Source organism: Alligator mississippiensis, chromosome 3, assembly GCF_030867095.1.
Source record: "Alligator mississippiensis isolate rAllMis1 chromosome 3, rAllMis1, whole genome shotgun sequence".
NCBI lineage: Eukaryota > Metazoa > Chordata > Crocodylia > Alligatoridae > Alligator > Alligator mississippiensis.
The window spans coordinates 119,338,643-119,360,931 of record NC_081826.1 but is presented as its reverse complement, the minus strand read 5'-3'; the positions used below and the strand labels follow the sequence as shown (position 1 = coordinate 119,360,931).

The following is a 22,289-nucleotide window of genomic DNA, read 5'->3' as shown; positions in this document are numbered from 1 at the left end:
GTTAATGACGGAAGCCTCCCTAATTCATCCTGAGTCTTAGGGCAAAGGAAAAAAATGGCAATTGTCACAACTTCTGGAATCAAGAAATTGGGAACCTCAACAAGAGACGGTATGGACCATATGGTGGTGGAGAACTCAAAGTTTGCACACAAATCAATTTTTAATCCAGACTCATTTCTTCTAAAGTTTTGTGGCTGGCAAAACTGATATCTATTGCTAGTAACTAGAGATTAAATAACTTGACCATGCATCAAGTCTAAAACTCCAAAATCATCCCCACACACACACTTTTTAGTTCTTAGCCACTTAATTGTTCTTTTTCTTTTCATCCAGTTAAGAGATATTGATTAACTGTATACACTTTACAGTCCTAGTATCTGGAAAATTGTCTAGTAGCTTACTGGAAGTGTATTCAAATTTCAATGTACTGGAATAGTCTGCTTCCCACAGGTATACTATATACGTTAGTTTCCGTTTATAGATGTTGCCCAAAGCACAGCCCCAGGTATAGCATGTTCAATCAATGTAATGTCAAGGCACAGAGGTATGTATTGTTATGGCCAGGTCCTAGTTGAGAAGGAAATGTTGCTCTGCACAAAGAGGAAAAGGTCTTTGCAGAGGCACTGCCTGGGAACTTAGGAGGAGCCCAAGATCAGTACACCATGCAATTTGCAGCAAACAAAAGCACACATGCACACACTGAGCTTCCATGCAAATGGTTGTTTGTAATACAGCATTTCTAAGGAAACTTTGAGTGGGTGTTCCAGTCTGATGTTGGGGTGTTGTGCTGTATTTAGTAGAAAGATAAAAATGTAAAATACTGTCTACTTCCGATTCTTAAGGATGCTGTGGTACTTTACAATGGTAATTGCATTTCCTAAAATAAAATTTCTTTTGACAAACATTTTCATTTATTTAATTTGATTCATATGCCACCCTACCCAAAGAAGGCTTAGGGCAGCTTACTATAAAGCCCACAAGGCATGAAACAGAAATAGACCTCCCAAACAACATCAAAACCTTAACAATCTCCACACCACTCACTCCTGCTCCCCTGCCTCTCAGGGAACATTCTCCCCACCCAATGCTTCCCAATCCCCTACTCACATCTGGGTCCTTTGCAGACAGACACCGTCTTCTCACATTCCCCAATGTGCACATGTTGTAGACCCACTGCCACTCCTACTCACCCAGAGAACTGTTCTCTCTTCCCCAATGTTATCCTGAACGACATACCTGACTCCGTTCAAGGAGGACTGTGACTGCCCTCCAAAACCCACAGATTTTTCCCCTTGCCTCCCCCTACTCAGCTCAGTAGAAAAGCAACACAAAACCTGGTCTTCCACTAACAGTTAATTAGGTTGTTGATAGAACAAAAAATTGTTACTATTGTTCAGACAAGGTTCCTTAAGTAAATATGATATTATCTTTTATTAGACTAACTAAAAAGTTGGAAAATTGTTCTTTGCAAGTTTTTTAGTTGGTCTAATAAAAGATATCACATTTACCCAAAGAACCTTGTCTGCTATGTGCTTGGACCAACATGGCTACAACCAACAACCCAGCATTTTGTTGACCATGCAATATATTCACAGTTCTTAGATGCAGATAATCCATTAAGCAGATGTACAAAAGTGCTTAATGAATCTGAGCTTCCAATGGGCTTTGTATTGTAAATCCCTTACAGACTTTTGCAAATTTCCTCTTTGAAATAACAACCAACAGTCAACCTCTCCACCCCCCACCCCCAATTTTAACTGACAAGCTATTTTTCTCTTCCCTTCAACAATATAACATTTTTCCTCCCCGCTATTAGATAATATTTCTGCATACAGGTACACACTTGCCATATTTCATTCCAAGAGTGGGTCCAACAGTTTCTGAACCTGGCTTATTAAGCATCATCTAAAAAAAAATAGTATACTTCATAATATGAAAATTACATTGCACCAATAGCTGTTTTTTTTAATTTGTGTCAAAGAAGATAAAAAACATACTATCAAATTAGCTATTCTTACCACCTTCAATCAGGATTCTTCAGTTAACCATTCAGAAAATATTAGTCTCCATTTTAGAGAGAGATTGGCTGGCTCAAATTATATGATCTGCATTAATCCATTCAAGTGCCATCTTCAGAAAGGAAGTATACTTGTTTTGCAGTTGATATTGACAAGATAGTCAATCAGTTATGCTTCTAGCAATGATTGTGGCAGGTTTTGCAGTATTTTGAGGAATTGCTTCAAATTGTTGTTTCTTTCCATTTACAGCCATCATTATACCACAAAGCAGAGGACAACCTGACAATAAGTAATTTAGTAGGCTACACCTTAGATATAGGATTGTTTTTATATGGGGCAAGGATGTCTCTTTAGGTTCTTTCTCCCACTAAAAACAAGCAAACAAAAATTCTTCCAGCAAATATGAGTTTTCATGTTTGGGTATGACTTCTGACTGATATATCTCTGCCAACCACAGTCCCATGTAGTTTTGTGAATCACAATGCATGTTTCTTGGTGCATCTTACATTGCTTAGAGATGGGGGAGGAGGCTGGATTGAGCTCTAACAGAAAAAGTGGCATAAATCATAACTAAATTAGGAACACTTTCCTGGTACATGAGATATATACATTTTACCACCAAGATTTTCCATAGGCATGCCTACACGTCAAAATTTAGGTGTGCTTGGGCAAAGGCAAGAAAACCTGGGCTCAGTTGGGCACGTCCACATGAGCGCGCACGTGCCTCTTGCCCCGCCTCAAACCCCTTTGAGGCGGAGCAACAGGCATGCGTGGAAACAAAAAAATGTTTAAAAAAGCGGGGCAGTGACCATGCCCTGAGGCAACCGGAGGCTGGGTCCTCCATGGAGACACTCTGGCTGCCAGAGCATCTCTATGGTTGCCTCTCACCCTGGTGCTGAAACACGCAGCTGGCCAGGCCACATGTTTCAGCACCAGGGCTCTGGGGCCAGTGAGTAAGGGGTCAGGGAGGCTGGAGGAGGGGGGAGGGGACCATGGGAGGGGACCCCAAACAACCCCGCCCACTCCCCCAACACCCCCTCTGCCCACCAGCCCCCCTGGGACTCCTGATCCCTGCTGGGGTTGCCCCTCCCACCGCCAGCCCCCTGAGGCCCCTGACCACTGCCCTGGCCGGCCCCATCCCCCCAAGCTCCCCTGATCCCTGCCCCCCCACCTCATAGTTTTAAAAAACAACAAAAAACCCCCAGCACTTACCTGCAGTTCAGCTGCCGTGTGGCTGACTGGGGTCTACCCCGCAGCCTGGGCTGTGTTGCCCCCCTGCTGGGCCCTCAGCCTTGGCCCTGCTGCCCCGCTGCTGCCCTGTGCTGCCCCGGGGGGGGCTCTGCCAGGAGGCCGTGGACCCCCCCCCCACCCCTGCTTCTAAGGTAAGCAGAGTCTTTTTCCATTTTTTTTCTGGGTTTTTTTCTGGGTTTTTTTTAAGTGATGATGCCTGGGGTTGTGGGGGTTGCCTTGGGGGTCTGGGGGTGCAAGTTGGGGGTGTGAGGCTGGGTGGAGCAGTCATTGGGGGGGGCTGCAGCAACTGGTGGGGGATGGGGCCAGGTGGGGCAGCAATTGGGGGGCTAGGGTGGGGCATATGGGCCTTGCAAGGGGAGTGGTAGCCCCTGTGGGGGCCATTTGGCTCCCATTGGCAGGTTATACCCCTTGTATGGGGCCTGAATCCCCTGTTGGGTGCCTGTACCCCTTGTGTGGGGGCTGAATCCCCTGTTGTGGGGCTGAATCCTCTCTTGGGTGCCTGTACCCCTTGTTTGGGGGTTGAACCCCCCTGTTGGGGGGGCATACCCCTTATGTGGGGGCTGAATCCCCTGTTGGAGGCCCATACCCCTTGTTTTGGAGTTGAACCCCCTGTTGGGGGGCCAAATCCCCTATTGAGGGGACATACCCTTACATGGGGCTAAATCCCCTGTTGGGGGGCCATACCCTTTGTGAGAGGGCCAAACCTCCCGTTGGGGGGCCAAACCCCTTGTGTGGGGGCCATCGCCCTGTGGGAGTGCAGCAAAACATGTATTCATGAATTCATGAAACATGTATTTAGAGTTCACTTTATTATTATGATAAGAGACTTGCTTTAACACTGTTAGATATATCAATAAAACATTGTTCAACTGATCACTGTCTCTGTCTTGCTCTCTGTCTTTATAGTGGTCTTTTGTTTTACTTGTGGAGGAACATAGATTTGGGGGTATTTTACAGAGTGACCTTGGGATTTTTTTTATCAGGGATTTTTCAGTTTTCCAATAGGGGACACCAGAATTCCTGCTAGGGAGGCCAGTGGCAGGACCTTGCTTGCTCAGAGCTGGCACCTTGAACCCATCTGGCTGTGGCTGACCTCCTGGACAGATTGAGCCAGGAGGACATGCTTTGACAGCTCAATGCAGGCCACCACACCTGGAACATCTTCCGGGTGATTGCTGCCCAGATGGCTGGGCAGGGGGCACAAATGGCAGTAGTGCCGCACAAAGGCCAACCCTGCAACCGCAGTCCATTGGCAGCTGGCCCAGAGGGGCAGATGCCTCTACTGGCTGTGCAGTCCCCATCCAAGTCTGGCAGGTGTGCAGCAAGTCATAGCCAGGTAGAAGTCCCCACTGCCAGACTGCTGCAGTGGGTTGAGGGTGCAGGGAACTCTCAGGGCTTCTTCAGCAGTCCAGCTGGCACAAGGGATAGTATCCTCAGGTACCAATTGGCTGGGCCCCAGAAACTCCTGAGAGCGAGTAGCTCTGAGCTACTTGCCAGGGCGGCTTTTTATACCGCTGGGACCAGGACAGGGCGGCTTTTTATACTGCTGGGAACAGCACAGGTGCTGGCCCCGGGCTCTAGCTTCCCCTGGCTGAAGATCCGGGAGGAGCCAGGCAAGGTTATTTTGCCTCAAGTGACACAACTTGCTCCACAATAAAGTGCATGTCCGAGCACATGCGCTGAGGCAAAAAGCCCTGGCTCAAATTTGCACCACTTCTATTTGAGCTGCTGCAAGCACACATGCTTGCATGTGTGGATGCACCTGTTGAATCTAACCAGCTCAAGTAATGATAAATATGAACATGCAGTGAAAGAGGCTTTAGAACTAGCTTATAAACAGAGTACAAGGTGTTGGCAACCCTGGGCAACTCTGGCTGCTACCCCGGGCTGTTGCCTTTTCATTACTGTTGTTAACCTACGCTAGCTAGACTAACAGTTGAGCCACTAAACCTATCCATTCTGCCTTCATTCACTGAGTAGATATACCCCAAGTACAGATTGTCAGTACTTAGTAATTAAAAGTGCCTCGACACAGCAGAATTCTTAGCACGATGCGAGTGCTTGGTGCAAGGGATGCCTCGCTACGGCGGGAAAAGCCTTGGTGCAGTGATCAGCTCCCTCCAAAACTAGCAGTTGCACTGTTTGGATGCATGCTACCGATTGGCTCATCATAAATTATTCATACCTGGCGGCTAGCAATTGGCTCGCTAGCCGTATAAAACCTTGGGTAGTTTCCGCCCAAGTTGGAGAACTCCGCGTGCACATTGGGAATGAGTTCCTCGTGTACCTTGGAGCAAAATTGGAGGCCTGATCAACCACCAACCACTCCCCATCGACGACCGTCCCGACGTACCCCACACCCTGCATGCTCGGAAAACATCGGTGTGATTTTGCTTGTACCTACACTGTGTGCATCGATGCAAGTCCCTGTACGTCAGTTTGTAAGTAAAGTTCTATTCAATTCAACCAGTACGTGTTTGTGCCCAATTCCACTCCATCGCGGCCCCATTCTGGCTATACTTGGCACCCACATGGCGTCACGAACAGGATCAGTATCCGGGGAAGACTCAATGAAGTTGGAATTAGTTAAGAGTTGCCCCTAGCGAAGTGGGAAACGCCACGTGCAGAACGCCGTGCAGTTAGGTGCACACATCGCCTACCACCAAGCGGGCGGAACGGGTGGAAGACTCATCAGCGGTTACCTCTCGCTCGAAGGAGAAGAGGAAGCTACGAAAGAGTGGGAAGTACATCTCCATCCCGGGGCGTTCTGATGTGTGATGGGAAGTGAGCGGGTTCTATTCAGACCCCGAGAGGAAGGGGGCACAGAACCCTTCGCCGGACAAAAGCCAAGTGAAGAAAGTACTGCCCTCAGCCAGGAGTTTGCCCGCTGCATGCGCTGCACACAGGAGGGCGAAGAGCCGGTGCTGATTAATTTAACACTGGCACCTGAGCTGAGAGACCCCGAGCTTCTTTCGGAGCTTCGCGGAAAGTTAGAAGTGGAAAGTCACCCCGCGATTGGAAGGACCGGCTCGGAACACGGAAAGGGGAAAATGTTAAATGCAATGTTCCGCATGGTAACAACTTTGATGTGGGAAAAAGCAGACCTGGAAGCCCGACTGCTTGCCGTCCAGGTGGCTGAGCAAACGGCAACAGAAAAAAACCCTGGTCCCCTGCCATTTCAAGATGGCGTTGAGAGGGAAGGGAGAAGCCCGGAGGACCCGGAAGAGAAAGGCGGATCCTTCGACGGACGGGCAGAAGTTCAGTCACTGACTCCGCCCCATGAGGCTGCGTCGCTCCCGACTGCCCCGCCCTCGCAGTACAGCAACGGGGCAACAGAGAAACAGTTGTATCCGGTTCCCCTAATGGATGCAGCAACGTCTCAGATGGCCACACATCTGGTGGCAGCGAGAAGCCGAGTGATTGGTGCGCAGAGTACAGCTTGTATCACTGTCAACACCTGTCACGCAGGAACCTGGACGGAATTGCAAGAGCTATGCAAGAAGTCCAAGATGAGACCTGAAGAAACCTTAGCTATGTGGTTGGGATGCCTGGTTGTAGAGTTTGGGTCGGACCTAGTGGACAGAGAAGAGGCAAGTTTTCTAACTGGACGAGCCTCGTGGAGTGGAGGACATGCCACCGATATTAATACAGTGACGTATAATCCCCACTGGCCCATCCCACTTCCAGCGCTTGTTGCAGATCAAGTTAGCCGCAAGTCCTATGCATGGCACGGAGGTTGCCCATTAAAAGTTGATATAAAGCAAATCTTATTGGCAACGATTGGAATCTCGTACTGCACCTGGAATCCTACAACACATGCACTGGGACTGACACCACCCCAGCAAAGAGGACCGTGGCCTCACCGTTACCTGCAAGATCCTGGAGCTGTTCCGATTACGCTCAACGGCGTGGAAGCCTGCATTGAAGTTTACGGAGGAAAAGCCGCCACCATTCTCCAAGTTCTTCTAAACCCGCTAGTCGGACGGCCCGCAGGTAATCTTTTGTGTCAACTCCCACGATTGCAAGCTCTCATCAAGCCGGGCATAGAAACAACCAGTAATTCGGAGCATTGATCCACCGTATGCCTGCACAAGTCTAGCTCGCGACGACCACATGTGTCACCGCAGAGACCACCAGAGGAGTGAATAATGTTCGGATTCCTCCTGCAGCATTCTAGACTCACAAAGCGGCAATTGCGAATTTTGGGAGATGAGGGTCAATGGAAACTAGCATACGAGCTAGGTTTTCGATATTCAATTAAGCTAGATGACGACTCATCTTATTAAAATAATGTTATAAGATAAATTGGTTAATGGTCTAGAGAGTTTTTTTCTCCCCAGGTCCGAGATCCGAGACGCGTGCCAGAGCCGGACGAGAGAGGGAAAGAATACTCCAGGAAGCAAGGGCTCGACGTGTGACGTCATCATGACACCCACCGAAATCCTTGTGATTGAACTTTTTGTGACGAATTTGTTATTGTGTAGTTGTGTTCTGCTAGGTTATCGTTTAATCTGATCTTTAGAGAACGAACTTGTTTTGTTATCTACCTTTGTTCATACCTATTTGCCTTATGAACCCTTCGGGGAAGGCGATGACTTGACCGACTTGCATGTGCTCCTAATTTCAGCTGTGCCATCAGCAAGGGGGCATGTCAGTACTTAGTAATTAAAAGTGCCTCGACACAGCAGAATTCTTAGCGCGATGTGAGTGCTCGGTGCAAGGGATGCCTCGTTACGGCGGGAAAAGCCTTGGTGCAGTGATCAGCTCCCTCCAAACTAGCAGTTGCACCATTTGGATGCATGCTACCGACTGGCTCATCGTAAATTATTCATACCCGGCGGCTAGCAATTGGCTCACTAGCCGTATAAAACCTTGGGTAGTTTCCGCCCAAGTCGGAGAACTCTGCGTGCATGTTGGGAACGAGTTCCTCGTGTACCTTGGAGCAAAATTGGAGGCCTGATCAACCACCAACCACTCCCCGTCGATGACCGCACCCTGACTCCCCGCACCCTGCATGCTCGGAAAACATCGGTGTGATTTTGCTTGTACCTACACTGTGTGCATCGACGCAAGTCCCTGTACGTCAGTTTGTAAGTAAAGTTCTTTTCAATTCAACCAGTACGCATTTGTGCCTAATTCCACTCCATCGCGGCCCCATTCCGGCTATACTTGGCACCCACACAGATATGGCCAAGATCTTACTGATGACAAGCTCTTTACATGAAGAGAAGGCAGCAGGGTCACATATGCCACACACAGCCTTAAAGCCTTGCAAGAAGATAGGAGTGTTGAAATAGCATCCTTATACACAGTGAGGGAGCAAATGGACAGGCAGACCTTGAACAGACAAATAGAATGGCATACTCTCCACAGGCCACCAAGTGTTAACTACATGACTGCCAGGCCAGGAACTGGGGAGGGTGTGATAAGACACAAAGGGTGCTGACAGACATATGCAGTTCCCCACTGTAACTCATGGGGCTTCACAGAAAGTGTCATGACTTAAGTGAACACCCCCACCCTGGCCCAAGCACTTCAGAGTGCTTTAAAAGTGCCCAGTTGCAATGACTAATTAACCCCTGTTTAATGAGGGTTCAGATGAAGGTGTTCCAAAGTGGAGCACCTTCACTAAGTTCTATTGATCGCTGCATGTGAGCAGAGCTGAGCTGCATCAGGTGGGGCTGCCCCTCTGCTGTCTTCAGGATGGGAGTGGGGAGAAGGCAAGGGAGGGAATTCTGATCTGGGATTTACCCAGCCTGCACTTGGGGGAACTCCATTCCTCCCCAAGTGGAGGTTAGGCAAACCCCAGAGCTTCCTCCCCTGCCATTTCCCCCCTCCCATCCTGAAGATAGAACAGGGGCAGCCATGCCTGATGCAGGGACAAACAGAAGTTAGTGAAGGTGCTCCACTTTGGAGCACCTTCATCTGAACCCTCATTAAATAAGGGTTAATTTGTAATGCAATTGGGCACTTTTAAAGCCCTCTGCAGCTGCACACTTCTGTCAGGGTACAGCTGTAAGCACTTCCTGGGGGGTGATTGCATGACAAATATCACTTCTGTTAGCACCCACCGAGGGATTTGCATGTTAGTGGATGGTAAGGAAATAAATGAGAAAGAGAACTCAGCGGGGAAAAAGGGTGATGAGGCTGATGGAAAGAAAAATAAATTTAATAAAAGGAAGAAGAAAAAAATCAGTGAAGTGAAGTACCAAAGACAAAAACAATGAGATAAAAGCAGCCAAGTGTGAGAAAGGACATTGAGGGAGGCAGAATATTAGAGAAAATAAATGTTTTCAGGAAAGTGGAGCAGAAAGAAGAGACTAGAGAAACTGGACCTTTTCAACCTCCGCAAGAGAATGTTGAGAGGCGACCTTGTGGCTGCCTATAAGTTCATCACGGGGGCACAGAAGGGAATTGGTGAGTATTTATTCACCAAGGCGCCCCCGGAGGTTACAAGAAACAATGGCCACAAGCTAGCAGAGAGCAGATTTAGATTGGACATTAGGAAGAACTTCTTCACAGTTCGAGTGGCCAAGGTCTGGAACGGGCTCCCAAGGGAGGTAGTGCTCTCCCCTATCCTGGGGGTCTTAAAGAGGAGGTTGGATGAGTATCTAGCTGGGGTCATCTAGACCCAGCACTCTTTCCTGCTTATGCAGGGGGTCAGACTCGATGATCTACTGAGGTCCCTTTCGACCCTAACATCTATGAACCTATGAACCTATGAAAGAAGAGCAATTTTGTGGAGGAAATGAACATCAACATCAAAAACATATTCAAGAATGCAAAATAAAAGAAAATAAGCACTATAAATGAGTAAGGAAAAGATTCCCTTTTTCTTGTTCTCTAAGCTGGTTTATTATGTTTGAAGAACATACAAATTTTGGTCCCAGATTGTGAAATATTTTAATGAGGCTCTATGCTGCCAGCAGGGATTTTCAAAAACTGGTTGTAGATGTGAGCTTTAAGGAGGTAATTGGAGCCGACTGTTCTTATTTTTGAAGAAGTAACCTTGTTTTGACAGAGGAACATTTTTTATTTAGAATAAAATATGTTTATATTTTATGGGCCAAATTCATCCCCAGTATCATTCAACTGACACAGATGAAGTCAAAGCAGAGATAAATTTGCCCCACCTATATGATATACTTCACAGTGGTGAGGCTGAAATTTTGAATTACTGTACCATTATCAGCGTTTATCTGTTCAGCCTCTAAAGTACACTTACAAGTAGTTGTGCACAAGATACTGAAAGGCAAGCCTGAACCAGATCCTGCTCCATCCTGTGTTTTGCCTCATTTCTTCTGCATCACTCTAGTAGCACAAAGGGGTTAGAATCTGGCCATACCCCTCCTGCTGGGATTATTCTACATTGTGGGATGATACACAGCAAGCACTGAGATAGTACAACTAGTTGCTATGCCACTCTCCTATAGTTTCTAGCACAGAGATATGAAAGTGCATTACACTTTGATTATCTCCAGATAGCTGATGGCTCTTTAAGACTTATTACTTTACAGTGGGTGCGTCTACACAAGACGTTTACTGCAGAGATAGAGATGACTAATTAGGCTTCAGTAAACTCACAAATGCTGCTGTAAGATAGTACTTGTAAACACAAGTATTATCCTGTGGCAGCATTAGTATGTGTATCACAATGCACATGCAGAATCTGATAGAGCTGGCTGGGGCACAAGGATGCTTCAGTGTAGGGGCTGCCTGCTGGCTAGGCTCACACTGAAGTGCCCTAATGCCCTAGCCAGCCCCTCCACAGCATGTTAAGCTGGGTCAGAACAGTCCTGGGCTGGTAGGCTGACCTCCAGGGCTCCTTACCATTCAGGGCTGCTCTGACTCAGGTCAATTCCCGGGCACACATGTAAATACAGTGCCTGGGAGCAATTAACTCCAGTGCAAACTGCTTTGGAGTTTATTCAGGCATGCTAATTTCACATGTTGATGAGCCTGGTGGTTTTTAGTTTGTTCTAAACTTCAAGGGACGGGAATAAAACAGGGGAAAGCAGAGAATAGATACAGTGTAGGATGTGTCTCACAGTCTCCTCTTGTGGGGATTACATTTTATCATAACAAGTAAGTTAGATACTGGGATGACCAAAGGAAAGTTAAGGCAGAAAAGTCTTTCTTCCTTTTTTCTTTTTGCATCTTTAATATAATGCATGGAATGGTAGTCTTCATGGGCTTCACAGAAGCAGTACATTTTGGAGAGAGGATCTGAAAAAGAGAATGGGTGCAATAAAGGGAAGAAAGAAAATTCTGGCAGAAGGGTCTACGAGCACTTCCCGGAGTAACAAGGAATAACAGCCATAAATTGTTTGAGAGTAGGTTCAGGCTGGACATTAGAAGGCACTACTTCACAGTCAGGGCAGCCAGGATCTGGAACCAACTTCCAAGGGAAGTGGTGCTGGCTCCTACCTTGGGGATCTTTAAGAGGAGGCTTGATAATTACCTAGCTGGGGTCATATGAGCCCAGTATTCTCCCCTGCCCAGGGCAGGGGGTCAGACTTGAAGATCTACTTAGGTCCCTTCCGAATCTATGAATCTATGGAAAGCAATACAGAAACAATAGTGAGACGAGCCAATAGCAGGAGAAAACAGGCAAGATCATTCTGGCCACTCCATGTATATGGATTGTAGGAGAATGGGAACAGGAGCGGGGGAGAATTCCCACATTCCATTTTCTAAGTATTGGAAGGAAAATATGCAGGTGCCCACTATCATTTTGGTGGGGCTGAACCCTAGTCCCGTGAAATTTGATTCTTTCCCAGGAGAATTTTAGGATTTGTACTGGATGGTAACTCTTAGGGCAAGAAGTGGATAGAAGTTAACCAAGACTGGTACATCTCACAGGTGATTCTTACCCTTCTAATAACTTGCCAGACTTGTGTTTGGTCAAGATTTGGAGATATAGTTGGCAGATACAGAGGCATAGTAAGTTTAGAAGTATTAGCCTCAAACCAGGAAAACACAGGCTACTGCTGGGTCCCACCTGGAACTATTTATTAGCTCAGCTTTCATGATCCATTATACAACGCTTTTTCTGTTCCCTTCCTTCCTTACAACCACTTGCTTCCTTAGTTGGGAGAATGTTTGGCAGTCCATGCCCTGATTACCCTCCCTCAGCCAAACCCACATGCTTTGACAGGCTAAAATCCAGCTCTTATTATCATCATCATCACTGCTATAGATGTGCATGCTACTCTCCATTAAAATCCAGAATAAAGAAGTCTCTTCCTTTTCTCACATACACCAGTGTAAATCAGCAGTAATTTCACTGCAGGCAAAAGAGTTATGCTGCAGTAAAAGCAGCATGGGAGGAGAATCTATTTTAATGTCTCTGCCTTGTGGAGTTGTCTCTACTCCAATGAAAGTCAATAGGAATTTCACAGTAACATGATTAGATGCAAGGGTCCCACTTCTCTTTTCCTCTGTAGTTAGTGCAGAGCTAAAACCAATAGTGAGTAGGAGGGCAATTGTGTTTGCAGCTGGCTTTTTTTATTTATGGACTAGTTTAGAGCTCTTCTCTCAGCACTTCATTGGCTCTGGATTCCTCTCATACTGAGGAAATTTCCAGAAGGGTATTTCTTGCCCTTCAGGCCCATCTGCTAGAGAGGAGCTTTATGGTAATAGTGAATGTGCTTAAGGACAGCAGGTTTTAGCTGCATTTTTCTTGTGCACACAATAGGGAGTTGGAATCAATGAACTGGGCTTTGCATTTTAATGGATGCTACGAGAAATCAGTGCCATATAAGTTCAAGTTTTAATTGGGCATATACACTGATTTAATTTAACCATAGTGGCTGACATGAACATCTTACAAGTCACCAATATCTATTCCATTGTTTGAAAAATTATCTGAAGCTTAGAAGAAATGGAAACTTGGAGAAACAACTAGGGAGGAGTAGAAGAGTATTGCTTGGGCATGTAGGGATGAAGTCAGGAAGGCCAAAGCACAACTGCAGTTGCAGCTAGCAAGGAACTTCAAGGGAAACAAGAAGGGTTTCTACAAATATGTCAGTAACAAGAGGAAGATCAGGGAAAGTGTGGGTCCCTTACTGAATGGGGGAGGCAACCTAGTGACTGAGGATACAGAAAAGGCTGAAGTACTCAATGCCTTTTTTACCTTGGTATTCACAGGCAAGGTCAGCTCCCAGACTACTGCACCTGGCAGCATGGTTTGGGGAGGAGGTAAGCAGCCAACAGTGGTGAAAGAACAGGTTAGGAACTATTTAGAAAAGCTGGACATATTCAAGTCCATGGGGCCGAATGGGATACACCCAAAGGTGCTGAGGGAGTTGGCTGATGTGACTGCAGAGCCAGTGGCCATCATCTTTGAAAACTAATGGCAATCAGGAGAGGTCCTAGGTGATTGGAAAAGGGATATATAGTGCACATATTTAAGAAAGGGAAAAAGATATATTGTTTTATATAAAATATATATAAAGACATTTAAGATATATAGTGCTCATAGTTAAGAAAGGGAAAAAGGAGGATCCAGGGAACTACAGACCACTCAGCCTCACTTCAGTCAGTGAAAAAATCATGGAGCAGATCCTCAAGGAATCCATTTCTAAGCACTTGGAGGAGAAGAAGGTGATTAGGAACAGTCAGCATAGATTCACCAAGGGCAAGTCATGCCTTGAAGAGTGGGGGGAAAGAGCAGGTGGGCACACCACAATAAAGCAGAGAACCCCGTGGACCACTTCAGGCACCTACCCATGCTCTCAAACACACACAGAGGGTTGTTAAGCCATTATACCCTACCAACCTCCCTATTAGATTCAAGGGATACCAAAGAGCTAAATCCCTCTGGAAACTGACTTATTGCCCAGCCCTGACCAGAGGTGCAAAATATCAAGCAAAACTCCACATGAATGTAAAGTTTAATAAGTGTATTAGGCCAAGAACCAACAAAACCAAACACAACATAACAGCATACAGACACAGTACGACACAGTACAGGCAACAGCATACAGAGTATAGGCAGTCCTTGGACTACGACACAACTGGTTCCTAAAAACCATGTCTTAAGTCAAAACATTGTAACTCAGAACCAGTTTTCTCATAAGAAACAATGTTATAAATGGGGGATTGGTTCCTGAACCAAGGCCCGATACCCTATTTTCACCAAAAATACCCCAGAATTTTCAAAATAGATCAATTATAGATGAGTAATATAGCTACGTTAATGTATTTATATTATAATTAGCAATCATATTGATTTGGAAGGACTTCTTTGAAGTGACTTTGCTGGACTTTTTGAAGGGATCTTGGCTGGAGTCTCCTCAGGAATCTTGGCTGCAGGTTTTTCTGGAGTCTTGTCTGCTTTCTTAAAGAAAGCATCTGAAGAAGTTTGGATAGATGTTCTCCAGGGAGATCACAGAATCATAGAATCATAGAAGTAGGGTCGGAAAGGACCTTGTAGATCTTCAGGTCTGACCCCCTGCCTGGGCAGGAAGAAAACTGGGCTCAAATGACCCCAGCCAGGTAGGCATCAAGCCGCTTCTTAAAGACCCCCAGGGTAGGAGCCAGCACCACTTCCCTTGGAAGCTGGTTCCAGATCCTAGCCGCCCTAACTGTGAAATAGTTCTTACAGATGTCTAATCTAAACCTACACTCCAGCAACTTGTGGCCGTTATTCCTTGTTATCCCAGGGGGTGCTAGGGAAAACAAGGTCTCCCCCAACCCCTTCTGGTCCCCCCTAGTGAATTTATAGACCATCACCAGGTCCCCCCTCAGCCTTCTCTTGTGAAGGCTGAACAGGTTCAGGTCCCGTAGCCTCTCATTGTAGGGTCTGCCCTGCTGTCCCCGGATCATGCGGGTGGCCCTCCTCTGGACCCTCTCAATGTTGTCCACATCCCTCTTGAAGTGGGGTGCCCAGAACTGGACACAGTACTCCAGCTGTGGCCTGACCAGTGTCGCATAGAGGGGGAGGATCACCTCCTTGGCCCTACTTGAGATGCACCGGTGGATGCATGATAAGATCCGGTTAGCCCTGCCAACCGTGATCTCGCACTGTCGGCCCATGTTCATCTTGGAGTCAGTAATGACCCCAAGATCCCTTTCTGCCTCCGTGCTCTCAAGAAGGGAGTTTCCCATCTTATAAGTGTGCTGCTGGTTACTACTGCCCAAGTGCAGCACCCTGAACTTGTCCATATTGAAACACACCCTGTTTTTGTTAGCCCACCCTTGCAACCTATACAGGTCTTACTGCAGTCTTTCCCTCCCTACCAGCGTGCCCACCTCACCCCAAATTTTGGTATCATCAGCAAATTTGAACAGGTTGCTTTTCACCCTGTCGTCCAAATCGCTGATAAAGAAATTGAACAGTGCGGGCCCAAGGACCGAGCCCTGGGGGACTCTGCTGCCCACTTCCCCCCAGGTCGAATATGACCCATCCACCGCCACCCTCTGAGTACGACCCTTCAGCCAATTTGCGATCCATCTGACTGTGTAGGCATCAATGCCACAGTCACCTAGTTTTTTAATGAGGATGGGGTGGTCGACAGTGTCAAAGGCCTTGCTGAAGTCCAGAAAGACTACATCCACGGCGACACCTGCATCCAATGCTTTTGTAACCTGATCGTAAAAGGCAATCAGGTTGGTCTGACATGACCTGCCCCTAATGAAACCATGCTGGTTGCCCTTGAGCATCATCCCCGATGCCGGCCCATCACAGATGTGCTCCTTGATGATCTTCTCAAAGAGTTTCCCCAGGATTGAGGTAAGACTGATGGGCCTATAGTTGCCCAGGTCCTCCCTCCTCCCTTTTTTAAAGATGGGGACCACACTGGCTATCTTCCAATCATCTGGCACCTGGCCCGAGCACCATGAGGGCTTGTAATGCCATGCCAAGGGCCCTGCAATAACCCCTGCTAGCTCCCTCAACATCCTGGGGTGGAGAGCATCTGGACCTTCTGATTTAAACATGTCCAGCCCTTCCAGAAGCACTCTAACCCAGTCCTCCTCAGCCTTAGGTCTGGAGGCATTCCCCTCGAGTCCGTCTTGAATCACGGTGGGGGAGTCCCGGTCCCTGCACAAGAAAACGGAGATGAAGAATTTGTTAAAGAGGTCTGCTTTCTCCTCTGGCGCAACCACCAGATTGCCCAGCGCATCTTGCAGGGGCCCCACATTTCCCAGCACCTTCTTCATCCTCCCTATATATTTGAAAAAGGACTTTTTATTATCTTTGATGTTGGACGCTAGTCCTAGCTCTATGTCCGCCTTAGCTTTCCTAACAGACCCCCTACATGCCCGAGCAGTGGAGGTATACTCCTCTTTGGAGTTCGCCCCCCCCCCCTCCACCAGGTGTACGCCGCCTTTTTGGCAACCAGGCATTCCCAGACATCCTTGGTGAGCCAGGGAGGCTTTTGGGCACTCTTGCACCCCTTGCTTCTTGTTGGGATCGTCACCCCTTGGGCCCTGAGGATCATTTCCTTAAGGAACGACCACTCATCTTGGGCACTGAGTTCTCCTGCCCTCAAGAACCCCAGTGCCTCTCCCACCAATCTCCTCAACTCATTAAAGTTGGCCCTCTTGAAGTCTAGGGCTACCGCCTTGCTGCAGGCCCTTGTCACCCTGCACTGGATGATGAATTCCAGCAAGCGATGATCACTATCACCCAGGTGGTCAAGGACCTGCAGCCCCCTTACCAGATCATCGCCTGTGGCCAGGACCAGGTCCAACAGGGCATTCCCTCTGGTGGGACTGTGCACCTCCTGGGTTAAATGAAGGTCCTATATCTCGGCCAGAAACCTCCTGGAACGGTCCAACCTGGCTGACTGCTCCTCCCAGCAGATGTCCGGGTAATTTAGATCACCCATGACAACTACATCCCTTGCCTTAAGTGCCTCTGGAAGCTGGCCCGAAAATTCCCAGTCCAGCTCCTCCCCTTGGTTGGGGGGTCTGTAGTAGACCCCCACCGTTAAATCCCTCTCCCCACGACCCCCTTGTATCTTGACCCAAAGCACTTCAGCTTGCCCCATCTCCGACCCCATTTTGCTGGCAGAGGATGTATATTGCTCTTTGACATACAGCGCCACACCCCGTCCCTTCCTTCCTTCTCTATCCCGCCTGTAGAGCCTATAGCCCCTAATGCTAACTGCCCAGTCGTGGGATGAATCCCACCACGTTTCTGTACTACTATGTATCCCTACTATGTCTGGGTTTGAACTGGCTATTCTGAGGGCGAGTTCCTCCTGTTTGTTGCCCATACTCCAAGCATTGGTATATAGGCATTTAAGGCCTTGAGTAGCTGCGCGTGCCACCCCCCTGATTAGGAAGACTATCCGGACCCCTGTGTCTTACCTGGGCACTCCTTGCACATGTCACCTGTCTTGCTCGGGTGGTGTCTCCACATCTTCCTGCAGCCCCCTCCCCCGGTGAGGCTAGTTTAAAGCTTGCTGTACAAGATCAGCCAACCTGGAAGAGAAGACACACTTGCCTTTAGGAGAGAGGTGAAGCCCATCCCGCCCCAGCAAGTCCCCTGCCCAAAAGCATAAGTGATGAGCGACGCAGAGAACTTGTTTGCTGGCATGGCGTTGCATAGGATCAAGCGTTGTAAGTTGAAACTGACATCATAAAGTTGAAACAGGGTGTCAATTTATAAATGTTGTAAGTGTGAAACGTTGTAAGTTGAGGACTGCCTGTATACATTACTATAACCAGTTAAACTACAGAACAGCTAAAGAACCCGAGGGCAGTCTGTCACCCTAGGGGGCCAACTATCACCCTAGAGAGCTAACAGGCAGGGAGGGCCTGCTCTGCATTCTCACACCCCTGAGGATTTCTATGCTGTTCCCTCCCATACAGGTCGGTACTAAGCACCTCAGAAAAGGGGTGATACTTCACCCAACCGACATAACGTAATGACACAGTTGAGTGGCCGGCAAGTGCTCAGGTGATCAGGACCCTCCTGCCCTTGCTCCCGAACACTGTCCCACACACACACTGTTCTCACTCGCTCTGGTCAATAAATTATGGGTTCCGCAAAAACAAGTATTCAAAGATTAAATCAGTTGCACACACACCAGGCAAAAAAGGTTGAGAACATGAGACAGAGCAAGTCTCAGCGAGCTCTAACTCCAGCAACGACAGCCCTGAAAAGCTGTGCCAGACCCTACGCTGGACAGGCTTTATAACGTCCGAACCACGCCCCCTGTCAATCACTTGTAGATTCAATCATTACTCTCTCAATCAATGCCAATCAAAGTCAACCACAGCTAGGACCATGCAAATCAAACTATCCCAAGAACCCACAATAACTCATTAGCATAATGGTCCTTACTACCACAGTTCCCCTGGTTACCAAACAAACAACTAGGTACTGGTCAAAAAACTCACTGCACATGCTCAGCTATCAGAAGTGGGTCATGACATCATTACGGTTAGGAGTTCAAACGTTCTGAAAGACTCCAACCTCTAGTCATCCTATGCATACATAACAGTGCCAGAACGCTACTGTCTACAGCAGGGGCGGGCAATTATTTCGGGCAGAGGGCCGCTTACTGCATTTTGGCAAGCCATAGAGGGCTGCATGACCGGCAGCCAGGGGCAGATAAACATTAATTTTCTAAATTTTTTAGGGGTCCTGCAGACCAGATAGAATAGCCTAATGGCCCGCATGTGGCCTGTGGGCTGCAGTTTGCCCACCTGACCACCCTGTTTGCCTTCTATAATGAGATGACTGGCTCTGTGGATGCGGGGAGACCAGTGGCTGTGGTGTACCTTGATTTTAGCAAGGCTTTTGTTATGGTCTCCCATAACATTCTCTCAGGCAAGCTAAGGAAGTATGGGCTGTAAGGTGGATAGAAAACTGGCTGGATTATCAGGCTCAAAGGGTAGTAATTAATTTCTCAATGTCTAGTTGGCAGCCAGTATCAAATAGAGCAAACCAGGGGTCGGTTCTAGGGCCGGTTTTGTTCAATATCTTCATCAATGACCTGGAAGATGGCATAGAGTGCACCCTCAGCAAGTTTGCAGATGACACCAAGCTGGGAGGAGTAGTAGATACACTGGTAGACAGGGCTAGGAATCAGTGACCTAGACAAATTGGAGGATTAGACCAAAAGGAATCTCATGAGGTTCAACAAGGACAAGTGCAAAGTCCTGCACTTAGGATGGAACAATCCCATGCACCAGTACAGGCTGGGGGCTGACTGGCTGGGCAGCAGCTCTGAAGAAAAGGACCTGGGGACAATAAGTTGAATATGAGCCAGCAGTGTGTCCTTGTTGCCAAGAAGCTTAATGGCAGGCTGAACTGCATTGGTAGGAGTGTTGGTAGGAGTTTGTTTTGCAGGGCTGCAGCGGAGGGTGGGCTGGCCATTTAATAAAGAGAAATGCTTGTTGATGGGTGAGGAGTCACCTGATTGGAAGGGGCAGCACTTAGAGGCATATAATCCCAGTGTTTGGAGCAAGGAGGACAGTCTGGCCCTGCACACTGCAGGAGATGACTCTCCTGGGATACAGGGGCTGCAGGAGACAGCCTGGCAGGCACCCAAGCCACCCATAAGAGCTGGGAATTGAGACCTTGAAGGGAAGTACAGCTTTCAGGGGTGACATTGACCCTGAGTGAGGGTGACTTTGAGTTTGGAAGCGGGTGCTTCTTCTTGTGTTGTAGATAAGTTAGATACTGCTGGGCCAGGTTGTGGCTATGCAGGAGGTATGTAGGCCACAGAGGGGTGCCTGGTAGAGCAGTCAATAAAAAGCAGTCTATCCTGGGGTCAGGGACCCAGAGGGATGAGGCTGGTGTACTGAGTTAGTCTGAAGCTAAGGTCTGAAGACTCAGAGGGCTGAAGGCTAGGGCATTGAAAGCAGCCTGGCTTGGGGTTAGGGAAGGATAGAGGCCTTGAATATAGCCCATAAAGCAGACGATGTCTTGAGGCACTGACAGCCAAAAGTGCCCTGGGGGTCAAGACTGAGACTGGCTGGTTGAGACCTTGGAACTCACTTTAGGACCCTGGAGCAGCTTCCCTATACTCCATAAGAAATATCAAACAATGGCAGGCAAGGTCAACAGGGCAGGGTATCCTGAGGAGCCAGAGTGGGGCAGGGGCCACGTGGCCACCAGGGGGTTTCACATGGCTCCACCCAGTCCAGGTGTGGAGGGAAGTTCAGGTCATAGCACATGTGGCCAGTCCTGCCACCCCCAGGTGTGCAGCAGGGCTGGGGCCAGGTGGCAGCCAGACTCCGCTTCCTGGCAGCACAGTGATAATAGCTCCTTTTGGCTGCCACTGCTGCTGGAACCAGCCCCACTGCCCAGGCACCCTGGCCCATCCTCCCTATACCCACCACTGGGGATGCTGGACAGAGCAGGTGGAGTCTTCATGAAGGCTGGCCTGGGATCCACATGGGCAGGGCACGCTTCAGGCTGGGCAGATGGGATGGGGCCATGGGAGGGTGGGGAGTGGCTTCTGGGAGCAAGATGGGTGATTCATAGATTCATAGATTCATAGATGTTAGGGTCAGAAGGGACCTCAATAGATCATCGAGTCCGACCCCCTGCATAAGCAGGAAAGAGTGCTGGGTCTAGATGACCCCAGCTAGATACTCATCTAACCTCCTCTTTAAGACCCCCAGGGTAGGGGAGAGCACCACCTCCCTTGGGAGCCTGTTCCAGACCTTGGCCATGCAAACTGTGAAGAAGTTCTTCCTAATGTCCAATCTAAATCTGCTCTCTGCTAGCTTGTGGCCATTGTTTCTTGTAACCCCCGGGGGCGCCTTGGTGAATAAATACTTACCAATTCCCTTCTGTGCCCCCGTGATGAACTTATAGGCAGCCACAAGGTCACCTCTCAACCTTCTCTTGCGAAGGCTGAAAAGGTCCAGTTTCTCTAGTCTCTCCTCGTAGGCTTGGTCTGCAGGCCCTTGACCATACGAGTTGCCCTTCTCTGGACCCTCTCCAGGTTATCCGCATACTTCTTGAAGTGTGGCGCCCAGAATTGCACGCAGTACTCCAACTGCGGTCTGACCAGCGCCCTATAGAGGGGAAGTATCACCTCCTTGGACCTATTCGTCATGCATCTGCTGATGCACGATAAAGTGCCATTGGCTTTTCTGATGGCTTCGTCACACTGCTGGCTCATGTTCATCTTGGAGTCCACTAGGACTCCAAGATCCTTTTCCACCTCTGTGCCACCCAGCAGGTCATTCCCTAGGCTGTAGGTGTGCTGGACATTTTTCCTCCCTAGGTGCAGCACTTTGCATTTCTCCTTGTTGAACTGCATCCTGTTGTTTTCTGCCCACATGTCCAACCTATCCAGGTCTGCCTGCAGCTGTTCCCTGCCCTCCGGCGTGTCCACTTCTCCCCATAGCTTTGTGTCATCTGCAAACTTGGACAGAGTACATTTGACTCCCTCGTCCAAGTCACTGATGAAGACATTAAAGAGTATCAGTCCAAGGACTGAGCCCTGCGGGACCCCACTGCCCACACCCTTCCAAGTTGAGACCGACCCATCTACCACGACTCTTTGGGTGCGACCCTCTAGCCAATTCGCCACCCACCGGACTGTGCAGTCATCCACGTCACAGCCTCTTAACTTGTTCACCAGTATGGGGTGGAATACCGTATCGAAGGCCTTCCTGAAGTCTAAATATACAACATCCACCCCTCCTCCTGTGTCCAGGCGTTTCGTAACCTGGTCATAGAAAGAGACTAGGTTGGTCAGGCACGATCTGCCCGCCACAAACCCGTGCTGGTTTCCCCTCAGCATAATTTGCCCTGCCGGGCTCTCACAAATGTGAGCCTTGATAATTTTTTCAAAGACTTTACCAAGGATGGAGGTGAGACTGACTGGCCTATAGTTGCCCGGGTCCTCCTTCCTCCCCTTTTTGAAAATGGGGACCACGTTAGCCCTTTTCCAGTCCTCCGGGACTTGGCCTGTGCGCCACGAGCGTTCGAATATTCCCGCCAGTGGCTCTGCAATGATGTCGGCCAGTGCCTTCAGCACCCTCGGATGGAGCCCATCTGGGTCTGCCGATTTAAATGCATCCAGTTCTTCCAAATGACTC

At 48.4% G+C, this 22,289-nt stretch overlaps 1 long non-coding RNA gene across 1 annotated transcript; it reads right to left on the bottom strand.

Annotated features, from left to right (window-relative positions):
- Positions 1 to 14,158: 14,158 nt before the first annotated feature.
- LOC132249361 (uncharacterized) lies at positions 14,159 to 20,372 on the bottom strand. Its single transcript, XR_009460828.1, has 2 exons — positions 17,589 to 20,372; positions 14,159 to 16,314 (listed from the first exon to the last, which is right to left on the bottom strand). It is a non-coding gene; the product is annotated as an uncharacterized LOC132249361 (long non-coding RNA).
- Positions 20,373 to 22,289: the final 1,917 nt, after the last annotated feature.